The sequence below is a fragment of the Lontra canadensis genome, unplaced genomic scaffold (genome assembly GCF_010015895.1).
Source record: "Lontra canadensis isolate GAN:19392208 unplaced genomic scaffold, GSC_riverotter_1.0 scaffold42, whole genome shotgun sequence".
Classification (NCBI taxonomy): Eukaryota; Metazoa; Chordata; class Mammalia; order Carnivora; family Mustelidae; genus Lontra; species Lontra canadensis.
In genome coordinates, this window is record NW_022631036.1 from 11374443 (window position 1) to 11387059 (window position 12617).

Consider the following 12617-nt stretch of genomic DNA (forward strand, 5'->3'; position numbering starts at 1 on the left):
GATCACTAAATAAAACCCCCAGACCCCAAGCAAAGACAAGACTCATGCTCTTTTCCTTTCCTGAGTCTCCCAGACTCTGGTCCGTTCTCTTTCTCTCTCTCCCTCTTCCTCCCTATTGCTCTCCTCCATTCCACCCTCCCCTTCCCTCCCTCCTCTCCCTCTCTCTCCTATATATATATAAATATAAATATATATATATGTAGATAAATATAGATATATATCTTCAATAAGCCCTGCTTTCACCTCCTGCTGACTCATGTTTGATTTCCATCCCATGTGAAGCCAAGGACCCTCTTGGCTAGTCCTCTGGGTCCCTGCTCTGGATCTTAGGACCCAGCCTGCCAGCATCAGTTCTACTCTCCAAATTTTACGACAAAGGGTTTGTTTTCAGGTGTTGGAAAATTTAGCCTTCTGAGAAAAGAGGTAAATTCATAGTAAGCAGAATTAGAGTAGAAAGGTCTAGTATTACCCTATGCTCATTCTTGTATTCCCCACCTAAAATGAGGCTGCAGACGGAACTGTCACTCCTTTTTATGTATTGTATCATAGCAATTTGTCTATGTTGGGTCCATGGTAAAAGGAGCAAGACTAATACAAAGTGAAGGTCAAACAAAGCTTTATTTCACACCAAGCATAGAGAATCAAACCGACCGTCAAACCGACCGGTTGGGGCCACGCCTTACAGAGAGGGAGACCCCTCCCTGCCTTACAGACTAAGTTTTATAGGGCAAAGGCCATGTGGTTGGGCCTGGCCACACACAGGTGGCCAATGAGATTGTAACACACAGAGAAAGCTGCACAGTCATGCTAGGTCACACACGGGTGGCCAATTGAATTACGATTCACCCCACAGTAGCTATTTGAACTAGCCTATCACCTTGGTCAAAATTGGCGCCCAGAAGGCGGGGCCCACACTGCTTGGTAGCTAGGCAGATGGAATGCATGCTTTACTGATTAGATGTCTCCACCTGACCTGACCCACCCTTGTATTTGGGCTTTGTTACCTGGGACTAGTTTCCCGGACTTGCTTTTAAACTTGCTTTTAAATAAGTTCCCAGGGAGGGGTGGGCAGGGTCAATTTAAGTTTTACTGCATAAACAACAAAATGGCTTTTCCACCGAGGTGGGGCCCCTCTGGCTAAATAGGCCCTTACAGTCTACTTCTCCCCTAGTTGTATGCTTTACTCCAAGTTCTGGAAGTTGTTCACTATGCACAGATCTCCAAAATGTAAAACATGTTTTTCTTCCAAACTGTTCTTCTAAAAAGACCTCTCTCTCAATATTTGGCTAAACAGAGGGAAGATTGGAGGATCCTAAAAATATATTCATTATTCATATGTGTACTTTTGATGAAGGATCGTTGGAAGGCAGGCAGGGAGGGACAACGCACGTCCTGCCCCTCAGCGCAAGACAAAACTGCCCTTTTAAGGATTTTACACCACCCTGGGAAGGACCCGCCCACCCTTTCCCATGTGTTAAGATACATGACAAAAGTAAGAACCTCACTGGAGGACAGACACAGGAAGGATTAATCAGATTAAAATAGCCCACTAACAAGCCCACAAAAGCCCTAGAGTTAGAAACTCCAGTGTCAATCCTCTTGGGTCTCCTCCCTCTTTGGCAGCTTTGTACTATCACTCAATAAATTATGCTTTGCTGCCCACCACTTTGCCTGGTCTACCTCTTCATTCTCTGAAGTGGCTTGACCAAGAACCGTGGATACCAAAGGAAAAAATCCCTGTAACACCTTCATCCTAAGTATCCCTTACATTCATGGCCCAAGATCTCTTGTTTTTATTTCCTTTTCTAAGAAGGTTAAAAAAAAAAAAAAAATTTATATATATATATATATATATATATATATATATCTTGAAGATTTTGTAGGTACTGAAACTCAGAGTTTGGCACACAATCCTTTCTCATCAACAGTTAAAATGGAGAATGGGTGACTTATTAAAAAGCAAGCACAGACTCTTACTATTTAACCTCCTCTAGCACAAAAGACACATCTTTAATTTGGGGAGGAAAAAGTTAAGAGCCCATAGCCACCACCTATCTCTCTTTTCCCCCACCTTCAGCCAAGTACTGGACTATCTCATTCTCTTAAAATCTCATATTTTCGGGACCTGGGTGGCTCAGTGGGTTAAAGCCTCTGCCCGCCGCTCAGGTCATGATCTCAGGGTCCTGGGATCGAGCCCTGCATCGGGCTCTCTGCTCTGCGGAGAGCCTGCTTCCTCCTCTCTCTCTCTCTGCCTGCATCTCTGCCTACTTGTGATCTCTGTCAAGTAAATAAATAAAATCTTAAAAAAAAAATCTCATATTTTCTACACACAGGTATTTATGGAACATCACTGGTGAATAGCCAAATAATTCTAATTGGTTAATCAGAGTCTCTTAGTGAATCAGAAATCAAATAGGTGCTACAGCCCATTTTCCAGGCACTAAACTGGCTCTGGAGGCAACTGATTGGAATTCGTTAACCTTCCTATCACTACCCACTAAAGACTGACTGGAAATTGTTGGGGAAATATAATTAAAAACAAAATTATCTGCCAAGCCAGAAAACCTCTCCACAATAGAAGAGAAAGAGAAGATTTTTATCATTGGTTAAGCATTAAATCAGAATGTGATGCACATCACAGGCAACCACTGAAGAGTTTACAAACACAAAAAGAAAGCTCATACTTTTAACGAGACAGAAACAAACCACTGCATACATGTTCACAAAATAAATAATAACTAGCCCTCAAATAAGAGAACTTGACAGCATCATTTTTCACACACAGTTCGTCTTAAATTAACCTGGCACTTGGGTTGGCCATTTTTGTTTGCAAATTGCCTTTATCCAAAGGAATAATAAACTGCTTACATCCCCATGAAGGTAGGTAGAATTTGAAGCCAGGTGACCTACATTAAACTCTCATGGGATGAGGACCTGGATGGGGGTTGGGGGGGGTACTTTCTTCTTAGCTAATTACATTTCTAAGTGATGGGTCCCAGATCTTTAAAAAAGATGTTCCCCAATGTAAAGCTGACCTAAAGCTTTTATTCAGCTTTTCAATAGATTTATATAACATCTCAACAGGGCAGAGAAAGAATTCACAAGTATTCTAAAGTAAATGCTGTACAAAAAGAGAGTTAGGAAGTCTCTTTTTACACAGGGGAATTTCCATATTTTTTTGCATAATCTGATTTGTATCTACACTTCCAGAGTCTATCTTGAAAAGGTGCCCTAACATTATGCATGCCCATCTTCTTCGGCCGGCTCATGGTCCTACTCATTGTGACATTGAAAGATACGCCTCTGTTGTCTTCAAATTCTTACATAAATTCATGTAGTTTGAGAATTCAGGCAGTCCTGCTAAATAGCGATTGTGTTCAATATTATGTATTACAAGTACAATGTTTCTTCTCCTCAAAGTTCCCAGAACCGTGAAAAGTCAGTGCAGAGAGCAAAATGGAGTCTCTCATGTCAAGCAGGAGCCTGTGTCAAGCAACGATGCAAGTAGCTCAGGTACCGCAACTAGGAGATATCACCAGGAGCAACATCAGCTGACACCCCAGAATGGATAACAAGCAGAACTACTGGAGGTCTGAAGAGACCCAAGACTGATTAAAGTCCTTTAAAAAGGGAAGGATTTTGGCAGCAAACTGTCAGACTCTTCAGACCTGACCCCTCTATGTCTGACCACTTAAAACAGACAACCCCCGCTGAAGGCGCTACCCGATTGATCTCTGAACAGAGCCGGATCCTTCACTGCCACGACATCAGAAGCAGTAAGTGCCAAGAGCTGTACCAGGACGAGACTTATCTCAACTTATCTCAACTGTGTGCCCACAGACTGACTTTGTGGTTGGTTTGTTAACTTCCTGCACCCTTCTGCTATCTTGTTCATTGTGTAACTTGTCTTCTGTCCTGCTCTGTGTGCTGTGTAAGAAGCCAAGTTTAATCACATGGTAAATTGTCATCGAGTCTGGAATCCTGAACCTGCTTTATCATTGTGATCTAACTTTGCTTTATGATTGAATAAAGCTGACACTGTGGAAAGGCACAACTCGTGTGCGCCTTCATAATGTGCTTATGACAGCTTAGGAGTTTTTGAGTCTCCTAATTTTTTCTGATTCCCCAGTAAAGAAAATTGCACTAAGTTGCTCATGTGTCACTTTACATACTTATTAAAATCTCAGTTACTAAAGGGCAGTAGTTTAAAGAATAGCTAAGAAATTGCATAATGTATAATACAAAAGAAAAACAAGAATGGCAGTATTACTACCCGAAAGTGAAAAGTTCTTTTAAGTGGTTAGTCCACAATGAAATTATCACTTCTGGGAACAACTAGATACAAAAATAGCAAATCAATCAATTGATTGACACCAATGCATATGTACTTCACTACAGACATACATCAATAACAAATACAAAGAAAGGATAACTGTATTTAATATTGAAGACAATGACATACTTGTTTAGTACTTTCTAGATTAAGAAGCAAAAAATAAGATTTGAGCTCATAAGAGTAAGAAAATTTACGTCTTAATAAAAATTCATGAAACTGTCTCTAAGGACAGTTAACTTCCCTGTATATGTCAAATATTTCCATAAAACTGACTGACTTCAAAAATAAAAAAGTATGCAAGCAACAGAAATTAATAACAATACTATAAACAAAGAAAATAAAAATTGCATTTAAGGAAAAAAAATCCATATAATGTCTAGATCAACAAGTAAATCCAAACATTAATTATAGAATTTTTTTAAAAGATTTTATTTATTTTTTTGAGAGAGAAAGCACGGTGGGGTCAGAGGGAGAAGCAGTTTCCCCACTGAGCAGGAAGCCTATCATGGGGCTTAACCCCGGACCCTGGGGATCATGACCTGAGCTGAAGGCAGACACTTAATGGACTGACCCACCCAGCCCCTTAACTGCATAATTTTTAAAGATAAACAAAAATCAGAACAAAACATCAAAATGTATAGTTTTTCAAAAACTGTATTCTTAGAGAAAAATACGTTTATTTTTGTTATTAAACAAGAAACTACGATAACGCATTAACTAAGATTCAAATTAAAAGTATAAATCCTAATGTAAATTGCAGTTTTTGAGGCTAATAAGAACAAAACCTGTCAAAGCTTATAGACTTCCCCAAAAGTATATCAAAGAAAAAGGCAGAATTTAATCATTTTTAGTACTTAACAAAAATAATAACCATAGCTAAACTTGAACTTAATACTTATAATTAAACAAATATAATTGAAGCAGAATTGACCAATGTTAAATGATATACACAGATTAATTTTTTAATAAAAAAGTAAAGGTAGCATCATTGAATTTAAGAATTCATGATTTTATGTAATATATACATATATATTCTTTCCAACAAGCATAACCCGAAAAGCAAAGGTAAAGCAAAAGTATACATCTTTAGGATTAAATATTTTAAATATAAATATAAACAATTTAAAATGTAAAAAAATGCAATATGTTACCTTGAAAACTAATTTAAAAACATAAAAATTATAATTATATACATACATACACTCATACTTTTTCCAAAAAATGTTAAAAAAGAGACAGAAAAGTAAGTATAGAAAAAAAATGAGACATTTAAAGACAAGCATCTTTCCATATACTAACTCTAGCACTGATAACTCCAAGAGGCAAGGTTTCCAACTGAGTTACCAGTCCACAGAGTTTCCTAAGAATACAAGGTAAAAACAAAACAGATCACAGTTCTCTCAGAGACTGTATATATAATGGTATTGCTGACCTACTACTGCATAATTCCAATGATAATTCTTAGGTGTCTATAACTGCACTGATAGGAAATCTATTGATAAAGTCATATAGACCCAGAAATGAAGAGTCTTCTAGTGGACAGGACTAGAGCCAACTAGATTTTGATCAGTAAATCATTCCACTGACAGAAAAATGATTATGTTTCTATCATATGCAGCAAATGATTTGGAACAGTCATCATTATGAACCTTTCTGCTTTTATAAATAGGAAATTTTATATGTGCTCCATCTTCAACCATATATTGTACTGGTAACTTGGGGGTTATTATGTTTACTTGTTAGTTTCTAAAAGAGATGTGTTAGAACATGTGTCTGGTTGTGAAGTTCAACCACAGGTTAATGCCTAGCATGAAAGAGAGAACAAGATGAAAAGACAGAAAAATGGATAGATAGATAGGAGAGACAGATACCCAAGAGATATCTCTGAGATCAAGGAACAGGTGTAGAGAGAGTGAAAGTTAAGCAGCTGGAAGTTGTTGTTACAACAGAATAATAAAATTTCATATTTCTATTCTTTAAAATTTTAGATAATCCATAGTGTGACTAAGACTGAAGCAGAGTGGAGATAAGTATAGGATGTGAAGCAATCCAGAAACTGTGATGGTACAGGGTTCCAAGATCTGTTCAGAAGAAATAATTAAAGATATTGAAAGTAAAAAGCAAATTTATTAAAAAAAAAAAAGTAGGTACTCAGGATATAGGCAGAGACAAAGATTCAATTAGCAAGTTAGAATCATTTGCCCAGTTCAAAGCAGAAATAGCAGAATAGAAAAATATAAAATAAAACTGGAGAAATAAAGAATGAATGCTAAAGTCTAATATTTTATTAATAAAAGGTTCAGAAAAAGAAAAAGATAGTAAGGAAATATTTGAAGAATTGATAGTAAAGGATTCTCAGAACTAAAGTATGCTGTTTTCAAAAAGCTTATTTAAATGGGACAAGCTTGTATAAGAAAAAGAAATAAACTAAAAGTAACCCTTTCTAGATACATGGAAGTGAAATTTCATAAAATCAAAAATAAATAAAGCTTATAAAAGATACTGAAGATTAGCAGCCTCTAAGAGTTCAGCAATCTTGCACTTGTACCATTCCTTGGCCTCCTGAAGGTTGATAGCCATGCTTTCACACTGCTGGAGTACCTGGAGGACAGCCGTGAGGTTGGGCTTGGAAACATATGTATTGAGTTGGGCATGCTAGTCCTGAATCTGGGCCTACAGTTCCTGGATTTCCTCATCGTGTAGATTCTTCAAAAAAAAGCAATCTCTCTCTTTTTTTTTTTTTTTTAAGATTTTATTATTTATTTATTTATTTGACAGACAGAGATCACAAGTAGTCAGAGAGGCAGGCAGAGAGAGAGGAAGGGAAACAGGCTCCGGACTGAGCAGAGAGCCCAACACTGGGCCCGATCCCAGGACCTCAGGATCATGACCCAAGCCGAAGGCAGAGGCTTCAACCCACTGAGCCACCCAGGAGCCCCAAAAGCAATCTCTTCTTGCAAGTATTCCACTTTATGCTCAAGGTCAAGATATGCCAAAGAAGCACTTGTCAACACCCTGTCTCAAAGACTGCCAGGGAGCTCTTGGCTTCCTCTCTCTTAAGCATCTTCCCTTGCAACTTCTCCTGCAGCCACATGATGTCCTCAGCCAGGGTGTCCTGCTCCACCTTGACAGGGGCCTTGTCATTGGTGAGCTGGTCCACCTGCAGGCACAGCTCCCAAATCTCCTCCTCACAGAGTCACCCAGGTGCAACCTACCCAGATCCTCGTGCTGCTCCAGTTCGGCCAGGTGGATCTTGTTCTGCTGCTCCAAGAAGCCCACACTGATGTAGTTGACAAAGCCATCATTCAGCTCCTGCAGCTCCACGTTCTCATTGGACAAGTGTTCCCGAACTCAGTGTCCATGGCATCGGCCAGTGAAAAGGATACTGAGTCCTGCAGCAGATGCACGCCAGGCACACTGTTCCTCAACTTCCGGCATACCAGGACAGCTGAATGTTAAGACGGTTATCAACACTGACACTGCCTCCTACAGGAAGCTGCTGGAAGGTGAAGAGAGCAGGATTGCTCTGCCTCTTGCAAACTTTCCTTCCCTGAACCTGAGGGAAATCAATCTGGATTCACCAATGCCCCCAACCGCTTGACACTCACTCAAGGACACTTTTGATTAAGACAATTGAAACTAGAGATGGACAGGTCATCAATGAAACTTCCCAGCATCACGATGACCTTGAGTGAAGATTGCGCATATTGGGTACTATTATTGGGTATAATTATTACCAGCAAGAGTAAAAAAATAAATCCATATCTTAAAGAAACAGCTTTCAAATGACTTTCTGCAGTTTTTTAGGAGCGCAAGATCGATTTATAATAGGAATAACCTCTAGTTCTTAAGAAATAACACTCTTAAAAGATTTGGAAAAAAGTTTACAACATAGTCTAGTTTATGAAGAAAACTTGTGCTAGAATATTTCTGAAAAAGTATTTTTGAGTACCATTAAAACTGCTTTTTTCCAACAAGTATCTGACCGATTTGTTTCTGTTTCAATAAATCTTTGGAAAACTAAAAAAAAAAAAAAAAAGATATGAAAGAGCTTGCTAAAATACCTACAGTTAATTAGCCTAAGATTGACATCTGATTTCTCTTCAACAACATTCTCAGCAATCAAAAAAGTCTTCAAAGTTGAAAAAATAAAACCCTTTGAAAATAAAACTATTTCCAGCTGGAGTAATATTTAAACATGAGTTGCTACTGTCAGATATATATAGGATTCAAAAAAGTTTATCACCAAGAGACAATCTCCAAAATGATTATTAAATGACGCTACCTAAGAAGGAAAAAAATGAATCTAGAAGATCAAGATATATAAGGAACAAAAGTAAATTATTAAAATTTGTTTAATGCCTACCCAGTAATAATGGTTTTTTTCCATAAAATTCCAGAACTAAAATCCGAGAGGTTAAAAATACTGGATCTACGTTGGGGAAGAAAGGAGAAAAAGGTAAGAAGTGGAAGGGACAAAGGAAGGGAAGTAATACTTAAATAAGCATGAATACAAAAATATGCTAAGGGACAGAATATATTAAATATTCTTCTTTATAATTTGAAGATAAAACAATAGAAATAATACATATCAGGCAAATACTAACCTAAAAGAGAGAGAAGAAGAGGATGATGTGAACCAGCAGCAGCAGCAGCAGACCTGACACAAAGAGGATAGTGATCAGTTTCATAATTAACATATTTCTCCCCTAAGTCAATATACCAAGCAGACAAAAAATTAGAAATAATATGATTTATATTATAATTCTATAATATAATTTATACCTAAGGAATAGGAAATTAAAATTTTTACCACCTAATAAAAATATTAAGAAATATTGGCCACATAATAGAGAATAGTGGCTGTCTCAAGAAATTATCATAATTTCCATGTTACAGGATAAATCCTAAAAAATGGGGGTATAAATTCTTAGTTTACAATGCAATGCAATCAGAAATCTACAGCAGAAAGATCGTTTTTTTTTTAATCACATAGGAAGAAAGGAAAGCCCCCCATATTACACACAGTCAATACAGGGGAAATCTGTGCAAGTTTTAGAGAGAACTCCAGTGAAATCACTACAAAAAAACTCTGTTGGGACAAACTGAAATGTATGTAACAGGGTGCCTGGGTGGCTTAGTTGGTTTGGCAACTGCCTTCAGCTCCTGCCTTGGGCTCAGGTCATGACCCTGAAGTGCCAGGATCAAGTCCTGCATCGGGCTCCCAGCTCCGAGGAGTTTGCTTCTCCCTCTGACCTTCTCCCTTCTCATGCTCTCTCTCACTGTCTCTCTCTCAAATAAATAAATAAAATCTTTTAAAAAATAATAAATAATAAATAAATAAATAAAATGTACCTAACACTTCAGAAGGTTAAAAGAACTAATGTGATTAACTATAAAAGAATATCATACGATATTAGAATATCATAGATGAAGAAAATATTTTATGTTTGAAAACACATAAGACTGGTAGTGAGAAAGCACAAATTAAAATGAATATACAAATTTACATAAATAAGAATTGGTAACTATAGACATATGGCAGAGACTATGAGGAGGCAATTCCTAGGTGAACCATGAAGCTCAAGCTCACTAGTACTCAAAAGAAATGCAAACTGGAACAAGGAGAAAACATTTTTCACCCACTGGGTAGGGTAATTTTAGAAGTGTGATTTCATCAATGTTTGAGAGTATGGGGAAAAGAGAAACTCATATATGCTGATGATAAACCTATAACACAGTCGTATTAAAGAACCATTTGGTAGCTTCAGTAAAGTGAAAATGCATTTACCTTTAGGTCTTAGAAATACTCTTCTACATATATATCCTAAAGAAATTTGTACATTGTACAAAAGGAGGTATGTGTGAGGATAGCTTCTGTGGCATCCTAAGAAACAACTGAATATGCTTTAGTGAGGTCAATGGATTGATAAAATGTGAAATAACATGATGTAATTAATGAAATATATAACAAAATATGTTTTTATCAGCTTGGATTATCTCAAACAGAAAATGTTGATAGAAAAATCAAGTTGCAATAGAATGTGTACACTAAATTTACATAAATTTTTTTAAAGATTTTATTTATTTATTTGACAGAGAGAGATCACAAGTAGGCAGAGAGGCAGGCAGAGAGAGAGGAAGGGAAGCAGGCTCCCCGCTGAGCAGACAGCCCCATGTGGGACTCGATCTCAGGACCCTGAGATCATGACCTGAGCCGAAGGCAGTGGCTTAACCCACTGAGCCACCCAGGTCCCCCTAAACTTACACAATTTTTTTTTAAGATTTTATTTATCAGAGAGAGAGCACAAGCAGGCAGAGTGGCAGGCAGAGGCAGAGAGAGAAGGAGGCTCTCTGCTGAGCAAGGAGCCGGATGTGAGACTTGATCCCAGGACCCTGGGATCATGACCTGAGCCACAGACAGCAGCTTAACTGACTGAGCCACCCAGGCTCACCCAATTTATATAATTTTTAAAAAGTACATATGATACAGCATTAAGTAGTCTCACATATGTATATCAATAAATAAAGGTAGAGATGGAAGATTTGCAGGTTAAGCATTTAATTTGTGATAATGTTTTTATGATGAGAAGAAGGAAGAAATGGAAGATTAAAGAAAAATTGAAATGGAAGATTAAAGAAAAAAATGGGATCTCAACTAAGGAGGAAGTTGAGAAGATAAACTGATTTAAATCTGTGTGCTTAAGATCCAGCATGATACAAATACTTGAATTAAATATATGCAATATGAGCCAAGGAAAACACCTGCTTTGATAGAAAAAATATGTAGATACACCTATCATCTAATAAAGCTCCTGAGTTTTGTTTTCTGTCTCTATCAATCTATTAAATAATTGTGAATATTGACATTGACAAGAATGTGTAAGCTTTATATATTTATATACACACACATGCTATGTACATCTATATATATGTACATACATAGTTATTTTCAGACATACATGTGATTCAAATGCATCCAAAAGAAAAATAATTAATCTAAGAGGAAAACTAAGACACACAGAGAGTAAAAGTAAATTTTATACATGTATAAAACTTTTTGCAGTATTTTCAGCCCATATCAAACAGAAACATAACCAAATTGAAGCGCTGGTTATTTCCTGATGTCCATGGAATATGCCAGCTGGTTTGCTCAAGGCTGAGCTGGTAATGGGTCATCAAAATATAGGAGAATAGAAAAGTTTAGCTTAATGCAACACAGTAATATTTCGAAATGAATAACTAGAACAGTTTCAAGTCAGAAACTTTCCATGAGGGAATGGATTATGTACGACAGTGTGTAAGATTTGATTAGATACTTATGATAATGTGTTTTATTAATTACATTCAGACAGGTGCTGAGCAGAAGTAACTGAAAAACAAAACAACTTTGAAGATTCATTTAGATTAAGGTTTAACTAATTAATATTACTGAGATAAATATATCACATAATTATCCTGTGTGCTACAAATGACTGATAAATAAATGAACGAATATTGGTCCCCTTTACCATAAGCGCCTCTGATTCCTTTTTCCTTCCCATTTCTTTGCCTGTGGCCAGGGACATCCATAGTCACTTCATGTCTTTTCCTGACCTTAGATGTTGCTTCTGTTGCTGCCTCATAAGATAATTTTTCCAGTTACTCTTGACTTTACACCTTAGCGTAGATATCAATATGTTTGTCAAGATTCGGTCTTCTGATTCAAAAATTGTAATATTTCTCCTATCACGCTGAAAATTAATTAATAGGACAAAAACAGGGCCCTATTAGTTTCTTACAACCTCCTATCTAACTCCTGGATCATTTTTTACTTTATATAGTCTTCATACTATAATATTTTTATTGAAATTCTTGGGCAGACAGCATCAAAAGAAAATGGGGAAGAGGCATCACACATGACATTCCAAGTCATTCATTCTCAACAGCAGTTCCAAGTGCTCCAGAAGCATTTCAAAGCATTCTTGCTCTTCTTCTACCAAATCTCTTTCTTCCCACTAATTGCTTGGGAGTTTAAGGATTGTGTTCCCGACCCCTCCTGCTCCTGTCTCATTCTGAGATTGTGACCTGAGCTGAAGGCAGAGGCTTAACCCACTGAGCCACCCAGGCGCCACAAAGAAATACCTTAGAAACTTTTTAGATCTTGGCTCCCCAAAAGATACATACTTTAAAGATACAAGTATACAATATGTGCATGTATGCCTGAACATATGTGTATAAGAAAGTTTCAGCAGCCCATCAGAGCGAACACCCAGGACTCCAAGATACTCTAATCTGTACC

General features: G+C 37.2%; 1 pseudogene; it reads right to left on the bottom strand.

The window, feature by feature from the left end:
• Positions 1 to 6826: 6826 nt before the first annotated feature.
• Positions 6827 to 11908, bottom strand: LOC116875655 (annotated as a pseudogene).
• Between the last annotated feature and the right edge of the window lie 709 nt (positions 11909 to 12617).